General features: G+C 40.4%; 2 long non-coding RNA genes across 2 annotated transcripts; one reads left to right on the forward strand and one right to left on the reverse strand.

The window, feature by feature from the left end:
• Positions 1 to 12,886: 12,886 nt before the first annotated feature.
• Positions 12,887 to 14,987, forward strand: LOC146696587 (uncharacterized). The gene is made up of 2 exons (XR_014923312.1): positions 12,887 to 13,356; positions 14,254 to 14,987. It is a non-coding gene; the product is annotated as an uncharacterized LOC146696587 (long non-coding RNA).
• LOC146696588 (uncharacterized) lies at positions 14,562 to 16,517 on the reverse strand. Its single transcript, XR_014923311.1, has 2 exons — positions 16,016 to 16,517; positions 14,562 to 15,128 (listed from the first exon to the last, which is right to left on the reverse strand). It is a non-coding gene; the product is annotated as an uncharacterized LOC146696588 (long non-coding RNA).
• Between the last annotated feature and the right edge of the window lie 6,069 nt (positions 16,518 to 22,586).

Consider the following 22,586-nt stretch of genomic DNA (forward strand, 5'->3'; position numbering starts at 1 on the left):
AACCAGCTGTCTGCTTAGCTACTAAGTCGGCCTGTTTGTTACCTAATGCCACTAAGTCCAATCCGGCACTGTGTCCTTTGCATTTTACCACTGCCACCTTAACAGGTAACAACAGTGCTTCCGCTAATTCCCTCATTTCTATCTCATGTTTAATAGGCTTTCCGCTGGCTGTCAAAAAACCAGCTCTTAGCCACTGCTTGAGCTCCACATGCACTGCTCCCACAGCATAAGCTGAATCACTGTATATATTCACTTTCTGTCCCTTTCCCATCCTTAAGGCTTCAATCACCGCTCTCAGTTCAGCTCTCTGTGCAGACTGTTGTCCTGTCAACTGCTCTGCTTTCACTGTTTTCCATCTCATGTCTGTCTGTTCCACTATTGCCCATGCAGCCTTCAACATTCCACTTTCAGTTCTGAAACAACATCCATCTGTGAACCAATCTTTTTCTGCATCCATTAGAGGTTCTGCCTGCAAATCTGGCCTGATTTTCTCCTGTACCTGCACAACCTCTTCACACATATGTGGTTCCCCTGATCCCATGTGATCAGCCATGTTTATGCCTTCATGTGAGTAGGTGATGTGTGGTGCTTCCAAAATGGTACTGAGGCGTCTCTGCCTGAGTGAAGTGAGTGTGAAGGCCTGTGAGGAGACGTAGGCCACCACACTGTGTGGTGTCAAAATTTTTAGTGGGTGGTTCATCACTATGTGTGCTGTTTTCTGAATGATTTTTGCAAGTCCAGAAACGTGTTGTGTGCACGGTGGGTGGCGTTTTTCAGTGTTGTCAAGCATTACGCTTACATATGTCAACACTTTTCTCTCTCCCCCTTTTTTCTGGAACAGGATACCATTGATATGGGTTCCAGTTCCAGAAACATCAAGATGAAAAGGCAAAGCATAATCTGGCACAGCAAGGTCAGAGGCGACAGAAAGCTGTTGTTTTAACTTTATAAACGCCTGTTCTGTTTCTGTAGTCCATGAGAGGGGAGCAGAGAGGTTTCTCATGCCTTGTTCATTTACCAAAACGCGCAAAGGGGAAGTAAGGCCAACATAGTCTGGGACATAGGTCCTGCTGTAACCAGTCAGGCCCAAAAATGACAACATGTCTTTTACAGTTAGAGGTTTTGGATGGTGCAAAATGGAGTTCCTGTGTTCTGGGGACAAGGAAATACCGGACTGTGAGACCATGCGGCCTAGAAAAGAAACCTGTTTTCTTGCAATCTGTAGTTTGTTTTTGCTCACTTTAAAACCTGTGTTGGCCAGGTGGTGAAGTACCACTCTTGTGGCCTCCAAACAGATGTCAGCCGTGGGGGCAGACAGCAAAAGGTCATCCACATATTGTATTAACATACAGTCAGATGGTAGTGGGCTGGTTTGTAAAAGTTCTTTCAAACACTGATTAAACAGTCCTGGGGAGAGGGCAAATCCCTGTGGTAAGCGAGTGTAACGCCATTGTCGGCCTCTAAATGTAAATGAGAAAATGTCACGCAGTGACTCACGAAGTGGGAGGCAGAAAAAGGCATTAGCCAAGTCAATGCAGGTGAACCAGGCATGAGATGGTGGGAGGTTGGTCAAGGCAACATAAGGATTAGGCACAGGCAAAGTAGGAGTGCCAAGTAAGGCATTAATCCTTCTCAAATCATGTGCCATTCTGAACTTCCCCGTGCCTTTTTTCTCAACGGGTAGGATGGGCGTGTTCCACTTAGAGCAGGAGGGCTCCAAGACACCGGCAGTGACCAAACCAGAAATTGTTTCTGCAATCCCAGCCTCAGCCCCCGGTCTGTGTGGGTACTGAGGCTGCCACAAAGGGGTAGCAGATGACAGTTGAAAAGAGACTGGCTCCACATCAACTAAACCTACATCTGTGGGTCCAAGGGACCACAAACAATCTGGAAGAGAGTCGAGTAAAGGCGCAGCATCACAGTGGTCTGTGTGTTCTCTTCCATGTGACCCGCTGACCACTCCATGTTGCAGTGTTGAGGAATTAAAGCAATCATTTAAAATTTGGTATGTGTTGGTAGATGGAGAAAACAAAACCTGTGGGAGTTTTGTAGGTGTCCAGTCAGTGGCCGCAAGGGAACGTTTAACCATTCCACCCAGCTCCTTAGCCTGGTGTCCAGGATGTAAGGCCAGTGACACATGGGGAGCTGCCTCATCAGACATCATGTACCACTGTAATTGATCTGTTGTAAAAGTAACCGCTGCTGCCACTCCCTCCGGTGCCGCAAAAATGCACGACATGTTCAGAGACCAAGCCCGCCCCTCACACTGCTTTTGGAACATGTGCTGGTACCAGGTGGTGTCATGCCTGTCATAAAACAGTGTAACATGAGGTGGGTCAGGGGGAGGGACATAAGGATGTAGGAGTGAGAGCCACGGCCGCCATTGCTGAAAAGCAGTCCAAACTCCTGGTTCAGAATAGGGAGGTGGCTGAGACCTATTTTTCTTCATGTGTGGTTTTGCAGTTTCCCATAAACACACCCAGTGATTAAATTTAGCTTTGCGGCCTGCGTGCTTATCTGCTTCCTTTCTGTGTCTCACCCCGCTCATCACACCTGCACCTGCTGCTGCTGAGTTGGCTTCTTCCTCTTTCTCTTTTGCCTGCATAGCCTTATTCTGCCAAATTATTCCCCAGTTACCACTACTCCCCTCGTCCTTTCCCTTTTCTTTCATTAACCTTTCAGCTGTTTTCCTCAATGACTCTTTCTGCTTTTTTGCTTCTTTAGGCTGGTGTGTGGAGTTGATGACTGTCTCAACACATGTTAATTGTTCTCCCAATGTGCTAAGAATAACACCGGGACCCCAACCATCATCATTAGTTTCTCGATCTAATTCTCCATCCATTTTACTGTCAATGGAGGAGTGTTCTTTTATTGATTTTAAAGGAGAATTTGGGCCAGCTGGGTTTCTGCCTCTGTTAGGCACTAACAGCTGGGGCGCTGCTTTAAAGGTGAGTCAGCACTGAAATATCCCTTCAGGTGTTACCAAGCTTCTACCAAACCGGAGTCTGGCGGGTAACCTTGCCTAGAGCTTCCTGATAGGGGTGCTAGTTGGTTGTCACCTTGTTCACACGTCTCATTCACACTTCATACATTACCTGCAGTCACTCATTACCCTCCTTATGTATGTAATAAATGTGTAAAAAAAATGCTATGTGTGGTGTATTATTTTAACCAAAAGAGGAACCTAGTTCCTTTAATTGTGTAATCTGTGAACAACGGAGAACCAAACTGTCCTGCCCAGTGTTCCACAGCAAGCATTCAGCGTGTGTTTATGTGTGTTCAATATCAAACAGAACATCAAAACATTTAAAACACTAAAATCATCGGGGTTTTAAGAAGAGATCCGTTTTCTCCTATTGATCAAAGGGACCCCTCCTTTGGACTCCAACCAGTACTTCTCCTTTTTAAGTTTTAGAGGATCTTTTCTAATAAAGTCCTCTGGGCCTTCCTAACCCTTCTGTAGTTTAGAGAATATTACTAAAAAATATTCTCAAGGCCTTTAACCTTTTAATTTGTTTAGAAAGGCGTTACTAATAAACCCTTTCAAGGTCCCAGACCTGCACTGAGGTATGTATCCGACACCGGAGAGCAACCCGTCGGCTGCAACCGTGGTCAGACCTCAGTTCACTCTTATCTTTATTCACTTATTCACTTATTTCTTATTCACTTATCTCTTATTCACTTATTTCTTATTCACTTGTCTGATTCTCAACAAGCCTTAAGTAAGCCAGACAATTTTGGTTATGAATTACTAGGAGTTTGGACACTAAGTATTTTTATAATGTTCAATATAGCAGAAATAAAAGGTCTGCTTACCTTGTTTTTGTGTGCACACAGCTTTTGTCCAAACTCCGTTCACTCAGACCACGGCCGAAGTCCTCCCATCCGTTCCAGTTGGCCTGGAGCGGATCCTGTTCGTGACGCCAATTGAAGGATACAAAAAAAACAACAACAGCAATAGAATAATATTAAACACAAAGTGAACCCGTCTTCCTTCATTAAATAGGTTCTTTTAGATGTTAAGGAGGAATTGACTTAACCAGGCTGGCGGAGAATGAAGACAACCGGACACCTGCGGCAGATGGGGAATCAGTGAACTTTTATTGAGACAGAGACAACCTCTCAACACAGCTCACATCAGGAGATTCCTAAGATTTGCTGTGAGGATAGGTATATATTCTCTAAAACTTACAGGAGGGGGTTGTGAGGAAAGTGCTGCATTAGCAGAAAAACAACTCCATAAAAGGAAATCGGCCTTGGGTGTTCTAGTCTCTTCGCTTGCAGATATCTTGCACCTGCAGGATGAGGCGATCGCTTCTTATCGCTCTCAAGGCCAAAGTCGTGAGCACATTTTTATTACACAGTTGCACAGTAACTTTAAAGCTGAACAATATTTAAAGCTGAATAATGTTTGATCAGATTATATTTTCTTCAAAAGCCAAACAATAACATTTTTAAGTTATCTTAAGTGACTTATATATCATGTTAACCTGAGTAGTTAAAGACCGCGGGGGGTCTGAAAGCGATGTGCTGGGAGTCCGCTGCTCTCTCCGGCTCAGATATTTGAAGTTTACACAGCTACATTCTCACCTGAAAATATGTTAAAAGTTTATTTTAGGACCCAGAAAGAGTAATATTGAAACTAACTAGCTGCCGCCATTGTTGGAAACTGGAATTGGCTGGGCTGCGCTATGAAATCTGGGATATGGTTTTTTAATTTTGTTGTCGGGGTGGAAAATCGGGAGGAATTCGGCAGAATGGTGGCTCCAGGAGATTTTCGGGAGGGGCACTGAAATTCGTGATTCTCCCGGAAAAAGGGTTGGCATGTATGCTTAGAACAGATATAACGTTTCTTCAGGAAACGCATTTGCGTACCTCTGATCATTTCCGAATCCAGACTGGATGGGTAGGTCCGATATTTCACTCTGAATTTAACTCTAAAGCTCGGGGGACAGCAATCTTGATCAGTAAAACTCTACCATTTACAGCTACAACTGTAGAACTGTAGTTGTTATAGCTGTAGGGCATCTATATGGTTTTGCTTTGATGTTAGCAAATGTCTACACCGCTAATTGGGAAGATAATAGTTTTTTCACTAATGTCTTTGCATGGCTCCCCAATTTTCTTTTGGATAAAAAAACTTGTCCCTTTAGTTAAGAGTTTTTTTTTTTTTTGAAAGACATAATATTCCCTCCCTAGGAGAAGATGCAATCGTTAGTCTGGAGGAACCTATTTCTAATTTTGAAATTGAAATGGCATGCAGTCTGGAAAATGTCCCAGCCCCGACGGGTATCCATCTGATTTTTTACAAAAGGTTTTCTTCCCAATTGAATTCACTGTTAAAATCAACTTTTGAAGAGTCCTTCTTTTCACAATCCTTGCCTCCAATAATGCGTCAAGCAGTGATCTGTTTAATTCTAAAAAAGGAAAAAGACCATTTAGATTGTAGTTCATATCGTCCAATATCTTTGTTGAACAAGGACAGCAAGATTCTTGCTTATGTGTTGGCCCGTCGCTTAGAGAAGTATTTGTCCTCCATTATTTCACCAGACAAGACGGGCTTTCTTAAAAATAGGCTTTATTTTTTTAATATTAGATGTCTATTAAATATAATTTATACCCATGTTAAAGGTAATACATTGGAAACCGTAATTTCGCTTGACACAGAAAAGCCGTTTGATCGGGTGAGATGGGATTTTGTTTTTCATACGCTTAAAAAATTTGGCTTCAGGAGTAATTTTGTATCTTGGATAAAAGTATTGTATTGTTCCCCTCTAGCAGCTGTCTGGACCAATAATAATTTGTCCCCCTTCTTTGAGCTCCAACGCGGTACATGAAAGCGATGTCCTCTGCCTCCTCTTCTTTATGCCATCGTAATTGAACCACTAGCTATAGCTCTGAGACAATGTGCTGATGTTGAGGGAAGACATCGAGGTGGTATTGAACATCAAGTCTCTCTTTATGCCGACGACATGCTTTTATTTATTTCCAACCCTCCGAATAGCCTCCCCAAACTTCTGGATATACATAAGGAATTTGGGACAATTTCTGGATATAAAGTGAATTTTGGGAAGAGTGAGTTTCTGATACAAATACTTGTATAAAACTATCTTCCTTTATTGTCTAAGTTAAAAGAGGACTTTGGAAAATGGGAGTTCTTGCCTCTTTCGCTGGGTGGTAGAATAAATATCATCAAGGTGAGTTTATTTTCTAAATTTCAATATTTTTTTCAATGTCTTCCAATTTTTTAACGAAATGTTTTTTTTTTAACAGTTTGAATAGTCAAATTTCTTCCTTTATTTGGAAAAAAGCCACCTAGACATATTACAAAGATCGCAGAGCGCAGGAGGCTTAGCACTCCCAAATCTTTTGTTGTATTACTGGGCATCAAAAATAAGGGCATTATTGAAAATTAGCAGTAGCTATAAACCTATGTGCGGCACATCAGTTTCATGTCTTGCACTTGAACTATGTTAAACTGCACTGTCCCTTTTAAATAAATAAATTCAAAAATAAATAAATTCAAATTGTACTGGGTAAAAGATCATGATAATTTATTTTCATGGGTAACACTGGAAAAGTAGTCAGTGAATCGAGGCTCCCTGTTGTCCTTGTTGTGTGCCCTGGCAGGACCTATCTCAAGCTTCACCACAAATCCTCTTGTTATTCATTCACTGAAGTTATGGTACCAGCTCAGAAGTCACTTTAAACGGACTGAGCTCTCTCTTATTGCATCACTGCATAGACATTGTATGTTTCCTCCCTCCTTAATGGACGAGGCAGTTATTATATGGACAGAGCTCAGAGTAACTTCGATGAATGCTCTTTTCGCGGACAATATCTTCTGTTCATTTGGACAATTGGTGTCCAAGTTTAAGATTCCTCAGTCACTTTTTTTTTTTTTAGGTGTCTTCAACTCAAGTATTTTGTTGTTTCTAATATTGATTGTTTTCCGTCCTGCCCATCTCCATCTCTTTTGCACAAAGTCTTTGATCTTAAACCAGATGCTAAGTGAGTTACTGATGTTTATGAGCTGTTAAGTAATCACAAACTGCCCACATTGCAATCACTTAGAGGAACAATGGGGAAGAGATCTGGGCCAACAGATTGCAGATGAGACTTGGCATAGGATAATCAATAGGATTTTTTTCGTCATCTATCTGCCTTGAGCATGTGGTGATTCAGTTTAAAGTGGTTCATTGTCTCCATTGGTCAAAAACTAGACTAAGCAAAATCAAGGATGGGATTGACCCCACATGTGACCGGTGCAAACAAGAACCTGCTTCTTTATTTCACATGTTCTGGTATTGTGTGTTATCTTTTACGGTCTTCCGTCAGAAAAAATACAGGAGACGAGATCCGTGTATGAACTCTCACAAACAGCAAAGTAAGGACCACCACTAAATTTTAACATTATTTAAAATGAAAGAAGAAGATTCTGTTATCAAACTGTAAACTCTCCTGTGGTTCTCTCTTTGCAGACAAAACAAGACTTTTAAAGACCATCACCGCTTTCTTACTGCTGCCCCTTCTGACTTTTGGTGAGTGACTCAGAACCTTCTGTCAGACAATCCTTCCTAACACACAAGTAAAACCTGGCCCATTTGTCCTCACATCCACCCCTAACCTCTCTACTTCGTGTCTCCCAGGAATTGTGAGCTACACAATTTTCACAAACAGCAAACAAGAAGTGTCATCTCTGAGGCAACAGATGACAGAGGTTCATCCTGTGGCAGACACTCTTCCAAATTTCACCTCAGAATCTCAAGGTACGGATCTTCATCTGTATCATCATTATTTATACATGAATGTACACAAAGAACACAAATAATTTGTCTGTGATTTGTGTGAATTCAGGAGCCATGATCCTAAGCGACGTCTCCTCATGGAGACTTTGTGGCGGTTGTGCAAATTTATGCAATGGATGGACCCCTCCATGGCCAATAGGAGAGTAATCCATGTAAGAATAACATAGTTTGCACAGCAGGATTTAAATTGATATAACATGGAGAAAAAGTTTACATTTATGAACTCTGGGCAGCGTAATAATTAATTTTCTTTCCTCAGGAATATTTGCCTGTGCCTGCAGGGAACTGCTGGCCCCTGGCAGGTCAGAGTGGGGTTGTAATCATCTCACTGTTCCACCCAGTCTCCATCACTGCTTTGACACTGGGACATCTCCCAAAACACCAGTCGCCTGATGGAACCAACAAAATTAATTGGCATAAATCAGAGGCGATGCCAGTTTCCCAAACCTGTAGTCTAACCTAATATTGGGGATATTATGGCTAACAGTATGGGAACATTGTCACTGTCTTTTTCTTTCTTTTAGATGGAGGAAACAGTTGCGGTTGACACGTAACGTGAAAAAATGATGAATTAAAGCAACTTTGCTGACAGCGTTTACACATGCCTCTATGGAAACCGCGTCATCCCATGTTATGGGATATAAAATAAATTAAATTTCTTAGTAAACCTTTGTGTTTGCAGCATTCAGGCCATGGTCCAGACTTCGGTCTCCTGTGTTATGGTCAGATGAAACAAAAATTGAATTGTTTTGTCACAATGATGTTTCCTTCATTTGGCGTAAAAAAAAGAAGCCTTCAACCCAAAGAACACCATCCCCACTGTCAAACATGGTGGTGGGAACCTAATGCTTTGGGGGTATTTTTCAGGCTTTGGCTCCATCAAACTATAAGCAGGTACATCATCTAGGTTTAACTTAAACTGCAGTATCAGGCAAGGGTGCCCCATCTCCCCATACCAGGGCTCGCAAAATCGCTAGCCCGACGTCCCGGGGCTAGCGATTTTTCCAGTCGGGCTACCAAAATCTATCTCTGCCCTGCCCGTCGGGCTATTGTAGGAAGGAAAAATATATGCCAATGCTTTTGCATTCTTTCAGAAATGTAGCTGGGTAATTATGTCATCGGTGAGCCACTGTCAATATGTGACATATTGAAATCGCGTTTGAATTTGCGCTTGTTTTTTGCTTTCACTTTGCAATCGCGCCAACTGTGTATAGAGAGCGACAGCACTGATTGGTGAGTGATGATAATTTGCGCACCAATTCCTCTGACATCGTCTTATCAATCGTTAGCTTACTATGCAAACATGACAAGTGAAATCTCCCGCAGCAAGCTTAAACATATGAGAGGTTGATTGAGCAGAGAATCGCTGACCGTTATGTGTGTGTATGTAAAAGCAGCAGGATATATATTTTAGTTCTGCTGAGCCAAATAAGAGAGGTCAGGGTGAAGAAGTGACAGCCAAAGAAAAGCTTACCACAAAACGGAAAAGTTATGACAAATCAGACTATAAGGCAAAAAGAAAGTGCAGCTTTATGGTTTCATGGACAAAAGAATTTCTGTGGCTGCAATATGACGAGCTAAATAACCAGGGCTGCACATAAGTGGTCCGCAGGTGCGCATTCGCTGTCAAAATAAAAAACGCGCACAAGATATGAAGTTGCAACGCGTGTTTGCGTACATAAGATTTTCTGGAGGAGGACAGACATTTGTTTAGAACTCTTAAAGATGTCGAAGAAGCTCCTTTAAGCAATTACTTTGGTGTTCCTCCACCTCCAAAGAAATGTCAGAAGGAGTCCGAACCACAAAAGAAGCGCGTATTCTCAGAAAAGTGGTTGCAGGAGGTGAGCTGGCTTCAAACAAATGATGAACGCACAGAGATGTGGTGCGGAATGTGCCGTGAAAATCCCACTCTAGCGGACAAAAACAGTGCTTTTTATATGGACGCAAACGCGCGTTGCAACTTCTTATCTGGTGCGCGTCTTTTATTTTGACAGGGAATGCGCACATGCGGACCACTTATGTGCACCCGTGTAAATAACATAATGTTCTGCCGGGTGTGTTGTTGGTTTTCTCTCGATTTCTGAGTCGACAAGCGCCTTTGTTACTGGGACCAGTCATTTTAAGAAAGGCCCCCATTAGAACCCATGAGAAATGCAAGAAATGCATTATTGCTCAGTCTGCAATATCTTTCCCAGAACAAACACCAATTGCAAATAACATACTAAAAATAAACCTGAAAAATCTGTTTAGAACAGCGTACTATGTTGCAAAGAGTGAACTACCACTGGCAAAATTTAGCAGTCTTTGCAAACTTCAAAAAGCAAATGGCCTCGATCTTGGTTCCACTTGTCTCTTACCCGTGACTTCAGTGGAAATTTCAAAGTCAGGATCTGACACAGACTGATTCATGTCCTACAGTTCTTACAAGTTCATAGAAATTTCTGTTCAATTAGAACCAAGTATTTGAGTTGATGATTGTAATTTTTATACAATGTTGTAATTTGTTTTTCAACATTTTTTTGATTAATGTTTTGTTTCCTTTACAATATTATACATTAAAGTATAATATTGTAAAGGAAACAAAACAGGAAACAAAACATCAATCAAAAAATTGCTCTCTTTTTTTATTCGGGCTACTTACATTTATTTTGGGCTACCAAAAACTGAAGAGTCCCTGCCCGAAGGGCTACCAGGGATTTTGAAATTTTGAGAGCCCTGCATACTTATTTCTAATCTGTGCTCAACTCCTCTCTGACTATATTAAACACAGTCCTCTGAAAAGTATAACAATTGCGGATAAAGAAATATTAATTAGTCAGCTTGCTGATGACTCTCTTTTTAAAAAACGCTTCGCAGGTGCAGATAGCCATTAACACAATGCCTTTTCTTTAGCTTCAGGACTCCACTTAAACACTGGCAAATGTGAACTGCTTGCAGAAATTGTACCAGTCTATCTATGGCTGGCATCCCAGTGAAGGAGTCTGTCACTTACCTTGGTATCATCATTAATAAAAATCCATCCACCAGGTGCTCCCTTAATTTCACTCCAATTTAGCATAAAATGCAACTTAAGCTAAATGCTTGGCTCCAGCAGGATTTATCCATTATAGAGAGAGTTTTACTCACGAAAGCGGAGGGATTATCTCGTCTAACTTATGCTGCTTTGTCTCTTGATGTAAATAAAAAAACTCTGGTGGGCTTCTTTATAACTTTATATCGAAGAATAGAATTCATTATATTAAGGCTACGTCCACACGTACACGGGTATTTTTGAAAACGCAGATTTTTTATTTTTTTTTATTTTTAATTTAAATTGTTGTTATTGTTTTGGTGAAATTAATTTCTTCAATGGCAGACATAGACAAAATACAAAAATACTTTATTTAATTAATTTAATGATATTACTGGCTAAATTTCATATACATCTAAATTTTATAAAGCAAAACCATCCTTTCAGTGCTATTTAAATGAAACCAAACATTATATTAAAACCATACAACATTCCCAAAATGTAAAAGCTGTCAAAACTATAAACTTATGTTCCCTGTTCAATATTATGTGATTCTTTTCTAGACTGTATCTATTTGTTCTTTTACGAAACCCCCCAACATTGTGTTTTGTTAAGTTATATTTGTGTTTTGTGAATAAAGCTTATTAAAAAAGAAAAAGAAAGTTCCTTGCTTATCTCATCCTTATCTAATTCTTCTTTTAAATACTTACCTGCAACAAAATCCCAGTTTCATCATATCAATCATTCTCTTATCCTTGGGTATGTTGCTATTCCAGCTACTAGTGATGGGATTTCCGGCTCTTTTTAGAGATCCGGCTCTTTAGGTTCGGCTCACTAAAAAGAGCCGGCTCTTTCGGCTCCGAACCGGCTCTTCAGGTTGTTTTGTTGCTTTAATTAATTTATTATTAACAATAATATAAAATTATGCACAAAAGGAATTACTAACGTAAAAACAAGTGGTTTTATTTATATATGTTTATATATAAATATATGCGGTGGCCCCTAGAGACAAAACACGTACAAACTCCAAAACACATTTCTAGCATGAACTGAACTTCCAAAGCAGAGCTACTAGATCACTTAAATTACACAATTGAAAGCATGTGTGTATTGTTTGTGTATTTATACACAGGCACTCATATATATATTCAAATAATTTAAAAAAAAGTTCATTTACCTGTTATTACCACACACCAAATCCGGTCGTTGGTACTTGCTGGCTTGTGTAGCCACAAGATAACAAAGGCTCAACACTGCGCCTAGCATCCTGGAGCACTTCTGTTGTCTTTTGTACGTGTTTTGAGTTTTTATGTGCTTCTGAGTTTTTAAATGCTTCTGAGTTTTTACGTGCTTCGGAGTTTGTACGTGTTTTTACGTGTTTTGGAGTTTTTACGTGTTTTGGAGTTTGTACGTGTTTTTACGTGTTTTGGAGTTTGTACATGCTTCAGAGTTCGTACGTGATTTGAAGTTTGTATGTGCTTTGTCTCTAGGGGCCACCGTAAATATACTTTTATTTATTCACTCCACATAAAATGTAATAAATAAATCATATAATACAAAAATCAACTATTCACATTTCAAGTTTTAACTATTTAAATTTTCAGCTTTTTCCTTTCACAAATTTAAAGTGAAAAGAACACAAAACACTGCAAACCACAACACAATTAAATATAAATTATAATATGAAAACTAAAAGAACATGCATATTCTCTGTCATATGGACCTGCATGAATAAACTTTCTCAATCCTTTATCATCTGCAACCGAAAATAGTTGTGGATGATTACTATACCTTTCTAATGTTGTTGTCCCTGCCTCTCTTTCTCTCTCTCTGGCTCTGTTCCTGTGCTACTGAGTGTAACTACCGCCCCACCCCCCTCTGCCCAGCGTAAAGCACAAGGCTCGCGTGCAGAGTGAAGCGGAAAAAAAGTGCGAGAGAGAGGCTGAGAGAAAGAAAAAAAAAAAAAAACCCCACGTGACGGCTCGCGATAAGGAGCCGGCTCGCGTCGTTCACGTCAAAGAGCCGGCTCTAATAACGGTGTGTTCACACCGAACGCGATGGACGCGAATAGAGCGTCAGGTTTACATGTAAAGTCAATGGAAAGGCGCGATGACGCGCGATTGCGGGTCCCGCGAAAATTCGGAAGCAGATTTGCGTCGCGAAAACGCCAAAACGCGTGAAACGCGCGTCAGTGCAGCGCGTCTGGCGCGTTTGACTCGCGAATAAAACCACGCGCGTGAGTTTTTGTGTTGCATTTTGTGCATACGCGCGTTTCGCGTCTACCGCTCGAGTTGGAAAAATCTGAACTCCAGCGTCAAATCGCGCCGCGACAACCAATCAGGAGCCTGGTGACGTGGCTGTTACCTAGGTCAAAGGGGCAGATCCAGCCAAAGCCTTTCATACTTCAATGGAGGGGAAGGCTAATCAATGCAGTAGCAAACAACTCGGAGCTGTACAACACCAGCTGCTTTCAGTACCGAGACAGGAATAAAAAGGACCGAGCTTGGAGGAAGATATGTGAAGAGATCGGGCAACCTGGTAAGTTCATTCATTTCTCTTTTGAAAGTTTTCACTGACCCGGGGAAGCCGCACAAAAGCTAGCAAGCCACCGCTATTTTCCCACTGACGTACAAATACCGTTCTGCTTTTATGCATGTTGTCATTTAGGAATATATTTTATTGTTTATTAATAAACAGCACACAGTGGTCCCGCTGTTCATCCTCACTGCTTTGCTTTTTCGCTGATTTTTTTATTGCACAGTACAGCATTGCATTCTGCAGCCTGATTGACAAATCTCCTCCGTGTCGTGTCTCCTGCGCTTGCCAAATTTATCACGTTTGGTTTTGATAACCATCGCGTCCAATAGAAAAAACAGCACAAAAACACCCATAACTATGAGCCTCATTCGGAAATAGACACCTGCACCGTGAGGGAAAAAGGCGCACGAAAGTGGCGGGCAGATGAAGACAAACCGCGGCATAATAATACTTTTACGTTTTGCAATCTACAAAGGTTTGCACTTTGAGAATCAATTGTGAGAACTGTGACCAATGTTCATGAGTGTGGGGAAAACAGTGTATAAAGTGCGTGGCCAGGGGCTAGTTATTCTGAGAACCCCTGCAATAAATGAGGGACCACTGTCTACTCTACGATTATTATATCCAACCTGTTAACATTTAATACTGTATTGATAGAACGAACTGATTCTGCAGCAGAGCATACCCAGTCCCTGAGCTCCTGCTGCTGCACCCACAGATATGTACAGCAAGCACTGATACCTTTTTAGTCGGTGGGATTCCCTTGTGATCACCTTTACTAAATATCTACAACCAATCTGATTATATCCTGTTATTGTTTTTTTTTTTTTTTTCAATGTTGAAATTAAAATCTAGTAGCAGCCTTCTCATTTCTTTGTGTTTTGTGCTGTTTTACAGGCCCACAGAGGAGGACGGCTCCGAGGCAGATGAGGGACGGGTCCCAGGACGGTCCATCGGCGGTGGAGCTGGCCATCCTGGAGTCCCTGAAGAGGCCACACCAGTCTCCAATGGAGCATTTCCTCCTCAGCCTTGTTCCTGGTCTGGAGAGCAGCTGGTCCTTTTTATTCCTGTCTCTCTGTAAATTCTTATATTTTATATATTTATGTTTAATGTTTTTCTGTTTGAGACTTTTAATATTATTTCAAATAAATGTTTATAATGACTAATGTCTCAGTTCTACTACACAGCAAATGTTGGCACACAACTTGACACATGTAGAATTTATTTCATATTATACTAATGACAAAATATACTGATACAGTGGGATGCAGAAGTTTGGGCAACCTTGTTAATAGACATTATTTTCCTGTATAAATCGTTGGTTGTTACAATAAAAAATGTCAGTTAAATATCATACAGGAGACACACACAGTGATATTTGAGAAGTGAAAAGAAGTTTACTGGATTTACAGAAAGTGTGCAATAATTGTTTAAACAAAATCAAGCAGGTGCATCAATTTGGGCACCACAAAAAAGAAATGAAATGAATATTTAGTGTATATCAATGTGTGTGTCTCCTATATGATATATGGGGTGCCTTTGTCTGGACGTGCTTCCCATCCAGAGCTGCACAGCACAGAGGAAAGTTCCAGCGCTCCTGGAATCCCTCTGTGATGGACCGCCAGTCTCCAGGTGAAGGCACAGCCATGAAGTCGTCCACTAGACAGTCCCAGATGGACGTCGCTGCCTGGGGGGTGATCTGGCTCACCGTGGACACACCGACTCTGAAACTGAACGCGATGGTCCTGAAGGAGTCCCCGGTGACAAGGAACCTGGACAAAATTGTTCAAAATCAGTATTATGTGTACTGCAGTTACAAAATACATTATTCAAATTCCAAAATACTTTTGTGATGTCAGATATAAATCACAAAACATGAATCTTACATAAAACATTTTGTAATTATAAGGATAATTACAAAATGTATATTAGATAATATCTAAAACAGTTGTGTTTTGTTTTAACTTTAATATATCATAATTTGATTGGTAGCAACTTTTACCCCTACAGTGAGCCAATCACTCATAATTCCTAAACATGTCAATCAGGTAGGAATGAAGTGAGACATTAATAGAAATAAAGAGTTGTGTGTTGACATGTAGCCCTTTCCTTGCTTAAATCATTAATATTTTTGAAAAATTAATCTGTGATAAGACATAGCTTATCAAGATAGAACCATGTAACTAGAGATGAACCAAACTGTTCAGTTTTATCTAACTCTGTTTTAATAAAGGCTGTGACCCCTGCTATAGAGTCTGACAGCTGCAGGGATTATATACAAACATTCAACTATCCCAGAATTAAACCAGGTCTAAATAAAAAGGAGTGAGTATCACTACAAGGTTAACTCAGTGGTGCTAATGCTACAGTTTGATATCAGCAAACACCGAGCGCATACATTGATGTGACACCACAGCCATGCTATCATTCAAACACTGATAACAGCATAAATCGAATTAAATCGGGGCTTGATGAGAGCTTCTGAGTATCACTAGAAATATTATAAAGAGTCGTCTCTGTACCACAGTTTGCTTTCAGTAAACACCGACAGCATTCACTGTTAGCATAGCACATCCATGTTAGCAGTGTATAACTGGATGGATTAGCATATTAGCACAGATATCAATAAAGGACTACCGTATTAAATAGTTTTACTAACCTCAGGCAGACGGACAGGCGCTCTGCAGGTGGGATTGAGCGCCTGTAGTTGGTGTCTAGGCGGGCGATGCTGGGACCGACGAGGGAAAGCAGGTCCTCAAACTGGCCGAGTGAATGACGGTGATAGCGCTGGAATCGGCCGTCATCCAGGCGCAGCTCCTGGAGCAAGTGGTGAAACTCACCAAACTGCTCATGCCTCTGGAGGACCTGATGGACCCAGGTACGGCGAGGATGTCCTTTACGCCGCTACTCTGCTCTCCACAGTACATAGAGAAGGGAGACTCTCTCTTCAAGCGCTAGCTCGATAGCTGCCATCTTGCAAAAATACCGGTCTGGCACAACTCCCTCCCACATTCCTCCCACATTTCCGGTTCACGCGCGTCAAAATATCATATTTTGACGCGCGATGGATTTTTCTTGGACACGCGTTGAGACGCGAATGTACACGCGTCAAATTAGGGGCGTTTGGGGCGTTTTATTCGCGTCCATCGCGTTCGGTGTGAACACACCGTTATTCGCGTCCATCGCGTTCGGTGTGAACACACCGTAAGGTGGAAACCTGACGATCCCTTAAACCTTAATTTTTCTGGCGTGAAAAATAGCGTTTATAATGGGTTTCAATGGGACAATTTTTGTCCAAAGGCATAAAGGTGGATGCATTGCTGTAGCTTAGCCATTTTAGGCTAATTTAATGAATTTACACCACAATTAAAAAAAAAAAGTTAAAAAAAGATTCTTTGACAAATTTGGCTTTAATCCACTCAACACAGTGAAAATGGTTTAAAACTAAAAATTCAAAAGACAATAAATGTCCTTAAGACCCTCCAGGGGTTAACACCTGGAGGCGTCTTAAAAATGCATCCACCTTTGTGCTTAACGACAATAAATGTCCATTCCCCAAAAAGTGCTATAAAAACTTTATATATTCATATTTTTTTTCACTTTAAATTGGTCAGTCTTTTAAAACTATTTCTCCCTGAAATATTTATATAAAGTTTTAATTATATTTTCGTTGTTTTAACCCTTTAAATACCAGTTTCATTACATGAGCACCCTGTTTTTTTAGCCCCAAAAAACAAAAAAACTAAATATTTTCAAAAAAAACCATTTGAAGTAATATTTGATTGTTATTATAATTAGGCCTTCAGATGGACAAAAGATTGGCACCAAAATGAATTTTGACCTGCCATTATTTTTTTGCAGGAGCACATTAAAAAAATCCATGAAAAATGCAAATTCCCCAAAAGTGCAATAAAAATATTAAATATTAAATTTTTTTTTTCACTTTAAATTGGTCAGTCTTTTAAAACTACTTCTCCCTGAAATATTCATATAAAGTTTTAATTATATTTTCGTTGTTTTAACCCTTTAAATCCCAGTTGTATTACAAAAAAACTAAAAAAAAACCTAAAAAACTAAATATTTTCCAAAAAAAACATTTGAAGTAATATTTGATAGTTAATATAATTAGGCCTTTAGATGGTCCAAAGATCGGCACCAAAATTAATTTCGATCTACTTTAAAAAAAAATTTCCGGAACCGAAAATAGTCTCCAGGCGGTCAATGCTGGTCCTCTAGGCCGAAATTAGTGCCTCTTCCCGGGGTAAGTTGCGACGAAGAACCGGGGCATGTTGCGTGGGACTCCTTTCTCCAGCAGACACATCCATACCACGTGACAACAAATACGTCATTTCCTGTTGATTGAAAAAAAAAAATCCACCCTCTCACGTCGGTGAGAGGGTGGATTGGTCTCGCCCGATCAGCGGGCATAGCCGGTGATGCAAGCCGGAAATCAGACTTCCTTTCCCGCAGTTCAGTTCTGCAGCCCGCTGTTTTCGAGCAGAGGTCAAATGTGAAGCAAGGGCGCCACTCGGTGGACAAATAAAAAAATTACAACTCCAAGGTCTCTAGTTAAAAACAAAACCTAAGCCATTTCGTTCGCGAACGACCCATCACTACCAGCTACCACACTTTGGACAGGTCCCCAGTCTGTCGCAAAGCTAACACGCAAAGACCGACAACCCACATTTCCACCTATGGGTTCTTTAAAAAAAAAAAACAACTATATATATATATATATATATATATATATATGTGTGTGTGTGTGTGTGTGTGTGTGTGTGTGTGTGTGTGTATGAACAGCCATTGATACCAGACAACTATAAAATATATATGGCTTTGTAATTAAGAAAAATTTAGTAGACACAATTACCACAGCATCTGCAAAGCAGGTAGTGTAGATAAACACAGCTTAGCTTGCTATATCCATCTTGGCTATTAACTCTTGCAGCACTGGGTGTTCTGAATTTTGGTTCCAACGAATTGCTAAACCTTTTGAAGCCAATTGGCTCACATAGTTGTGTAGATATCCCAGTCCCAATAAACATATTCGTCAATGCTTCCTCTCGCTTGTGATGTTCCTGTGAATTGACCAACCAGTAGCCATGGGGTCGCCGCTGGAAGCACTGCATTAATGTTTTTTGTGGCGTTGTCTCGGGATGCATCACGCTGCCTTGCCTGGGGTTAGCTTCTGTTTCTGGGGATGAGGGTTGGGCGTGCTCCCTTACCTTCTCAAGGTGCAAGCTTTTCAAGTGCACTTTAAGGTTTGTGGGATTTTTTTCCCTTTAGAAATATCCCCCAGATTTTGTCTCTTTCCACTACAAGACACTTGCTTTTATCTAAAACACAGTCATATTCAAAGTAATCCCAAATTGGAGCAACGTACTTGCCACCTGCTGGCATAATGAGACACAGCAAGAAAAAACCTGGAAACTAAACTTCATTTTCACCCTAGACTATTTTCGTTATAAATTTAGTTAATTTTAGTTAGTTTTGTGAACATTCATTACGGTTTTAGTTAGTTTTCCTTTTTTCACAAAGTCTCCTTTTTATTTTTATTTCCGTTAATGAAAATGTTTTTTCACTTCTAGTTTTCGTTATTTCGTTAACGGTAATAACCTTGGTACCAGGCACGTGCAGAGGGGGGGCTAGAGGGGCTTGAGCACCCGCCCCTTTCCTGATGGGTGCCCAAAGTGCCCTTTTGTTGAGTGCCCCTCAACAATAATATTTAACTATTAATCACAGTTTTGCTAAATAAAAGGATCTGGCTTGCATCAGTCACATGATCACATTTAACCAATGATCGCCCTTGACGGCAGAACGCGCTGGTTACGAGCCGGGAACGAGCTCACAAAGAGCACGCGCATTTTTTGCGGTCCGGAGCTGTAGGAGAAACACAAGTTAACTCAGAGACACAGACTGATGCCACAAAACCAGTAAGTAGGTGTACAGCGTACACTGTAGTGTATAGCACCCAGGAGTATTAGCTTATTACGTACACGTTGGTAAGCTGTCTTGTTGCAACTGACGAACTGAAACAAACGAGCGTGCTGTGCAACAGCGCGACAAACATTACCTGTCCTTTTATTAACTGCACAAGTAGTGCTGGTCACAGCTGCTGGCTACCTGGCTGTCATGGGTCTGTAGCTCTGTCACCGTTTTAGGGAACATATTTAGTTTTAAAGTATTTAGAACATATTTAGTTTTAAAGTAAGTTTCCGGGCTTTTCCTGCCTTTCTGGAGGGATTATATTTCACTAAAAAACGATCTAATATGCATGTCCACATAATAATTATTATAATTATAATATATTAAAAAACACACGCTGTATTTTAAAGAACATACATTAAGAAGCAGATTATATTAGATTTATATTTTAAATAAGACAAAAGTTGGATTTTACAGCAGTAAAATGATTGTATCTCTACAGTTTAAAAATGTAATAAGCTTTGCCCCTGCACAGAGTGGATAGTGAAACAAATGGAATCATCATAATGACATTATTTCATATTTATTACTTCCCCCTCCTCATTGCTTTATTATTGTAGCTCTAGTAATAAATAATAATGTAAGGATTCTGGATCAGCACCATGATGCCCATAGTATATACAGTATTCTGAAGAAGGTCTAAAATGTCACTGTGTGTGCGTGCGTGTGTGTGTTTTATGTATATGGATTATTTTAAATTATTACTCATGATATAACATTGTCCAGACATGGCTGGTAAGGACATGAGGAGGAAACAGTAGGAGCTGTGTGAGGCTACTAAAGGCAGTGCTATAACATTTTTCTCTCATCATTTTATTATAGATTAAGTGCAAGAGTTGTTAGGTGTGGATAATTAAATTATAGTTTATTGCAATAGCAAGTTGTGCCTTGTTCTCAGATAGACAGCAAGTGGAGAGTGATATATGAAAAGATGGGATGGAAGGAAGAAGAGAAGCAAAGAGTGATTCACAGGCAGAGCCTAAGCGCTGTCACCAATCTTTGCATTTAGTTATTATCTCATGACACTTGTTTAATCAGCTACCATCTCTCCTATGGACTTTTTAATGTCTACAGTCTCAGATCAACACAGCCCTGCCCTCCAGCACTATCCACAGCAACCCCTCAACAGCAACATTGTACCCATCAGGTAAAACATCGGCTACGTTTGCTTTGCCTTGTTGCCCATATTAGATTCTTGATGAATGTGTGTTGTTGTTATTCAGCCTGGCTCAATGTGCCCCTTTTTAGCTTTAAGCACCCGCCCCTTTAAACCTCTCTGCACGGCCCTGCTTGGTACCGACAATGTAAATCTTCACCTGTAGAATAAGTCTTTAAACTTGTGTGTCATCTTTTAGGGTCTTCTGTCAGAGAAAATACAGGAGACAAGACCCCTTTATGAACCCTCACACACAGCAAAGTAAGGACCACTACTCAATTTTAACATTATTTAAAATGGAAGAAGAAGATTCTGTTATCAAACTGTAAACTCACCTGTGGTTCTCTCTTTGCAGACAAAACAAGATTTTTAAAGCACATCATCACTTTCTTGATGCTGCCTATTCTGACTTTTGGTGAGTGACTCAGAACCTTCTGATTCTATACTGTCAGACAGTCCTTTCTAACACACAAGTAAAACTGGCCCATTTGTACTCACATCCACCCCTAACCTCTCTACTTTGTGTCTCCCAGGAATTGTGAGCTACACAATTTTCACCAAAAGCAAACAATTAGTAACGTACGTCTCTGAGGCAACAGATGACAGAGGTTCATCCTGTGGCAGACACTCTGCCAAATTTCACCTCAGAATCTCAAGGTAAGGATCTTCATCTGTTTCATCATTTATACATGAATGTACACAAAGAACACAAATAATTTGTCTGTGATTTGTGTGAATTCAGGAGTCATGATCCTAAGCGACGTCTCCTCGTGGACATACTTGCCTAGAGAGAACTCTGCAAAGTGGTGGTTGTGCAAATTTATGCACTGGGTGGACCCCACCAGGGCCAAGAGGAGAGTAATCCAAGTAAGAATGACATAGTTTGCACAGCAAGATTTAAAGTGATATAACATGGAGAAAAAGTTTACATTTATGAACTGTATACACACATGGCCGCCACAGCCACCAGGTCCAACTCCAGGAGGATGTCCTGGAACAGGAGATTCACATCATGGATGTTCAGCCGACAAATCTGCAGGAGCTTTGTGTGATCAAAATCTCAGAGGAAGGTACCCAGCTCCTTGTTGAATCTGTGCCACAAAGATTAAGCTGGCTCTGGAGGCAACAGTAGGCCCAACCCAGTACTAGTAAGGTGTACTTAATAAAATGCCCGGTGAGTATAAAACTGCAGTATAGTATTAGTCAAGCTTTATTTATTTATTTATTTATTTTATTAAGCTGGTTTTTTTTTTATTTTGTGCATTTTTTTAAGATGCGGTCGGGAAAAAGTTGCGGGTGACAGGTGATGTGAAAAAATGACGAATTATAGCAACTCTGCTGACAGTGTTTACACGTGCTTCCATGGCAACTGCGTCAGACAGAATGTTATTGGATTTGAAAAAAAATAAATTTATTAGTAAACCTTCGTGTTTGCAGCATTCAGCATACTCAGCATACTCAGATACCTGTGATTGCAGCGAGAGAGAGAAAAAACGACAAGCATACACTGATCCACTAAAGATCAGCCAGAGACAGGTGAACACCTGATCCCTAAAGGTATGAGCTTGGTGCACATTGCTTTAAAGACTTATTGCAGCAGAGATGCAAAGATTTGTTTTACCTCCTAAGACCTGAACTCTTTCATGGCATGCCTTTTTAATTTCTCTTTGTTATTTGGGCTGTAAAAACAAAGAATTACTTTTTTTTGTTTGTTTCGACCTGATTTTTGTTTCTGAGAAAAATGAGATCCACATATGAGGACATTCACTTTAAATCTCAATGGCAGTATAATGTCCTCATAAGTGGATATCAGCCCCTTGTAGAGCAAAATTTTGCATTTTGGTCTAGACAACCCAAAATGTGTTGTGTGCACATATGTGGAGGCCAGGTCTTAGGATGTTAAATATATTGAATGATTCTAAGTAGAGAAAGTAAACAGCTTTTAATAATAAGTTTTGATTTTACATAGTGATGAATGCATCTTGTGTTTAAAGAGTGAATCACTGATCATTTTCTGTCTTTCTGCCATTTTACAGTGATGGCACGAAGAAGCCTCCGCCTGCAGGAGTCAGGCTATTATAGGGAAGAC

This window comes from Copadichromis virginalis, linkage group LG12 (genome assembly GCF_057382275.1).
Source record: "Copadichromis virginalis isolate Kocher_CV1m ecotype Utaka linkage group LG12, C_Virginalis_male_GT1.1, whole genome shotgun sequence".
NCBI lineage: Eukaryota > Metazoa > Chordata > Actinopteri > Cichliformes > Cichlidae > Copadichromis > Copadichromis virginalis.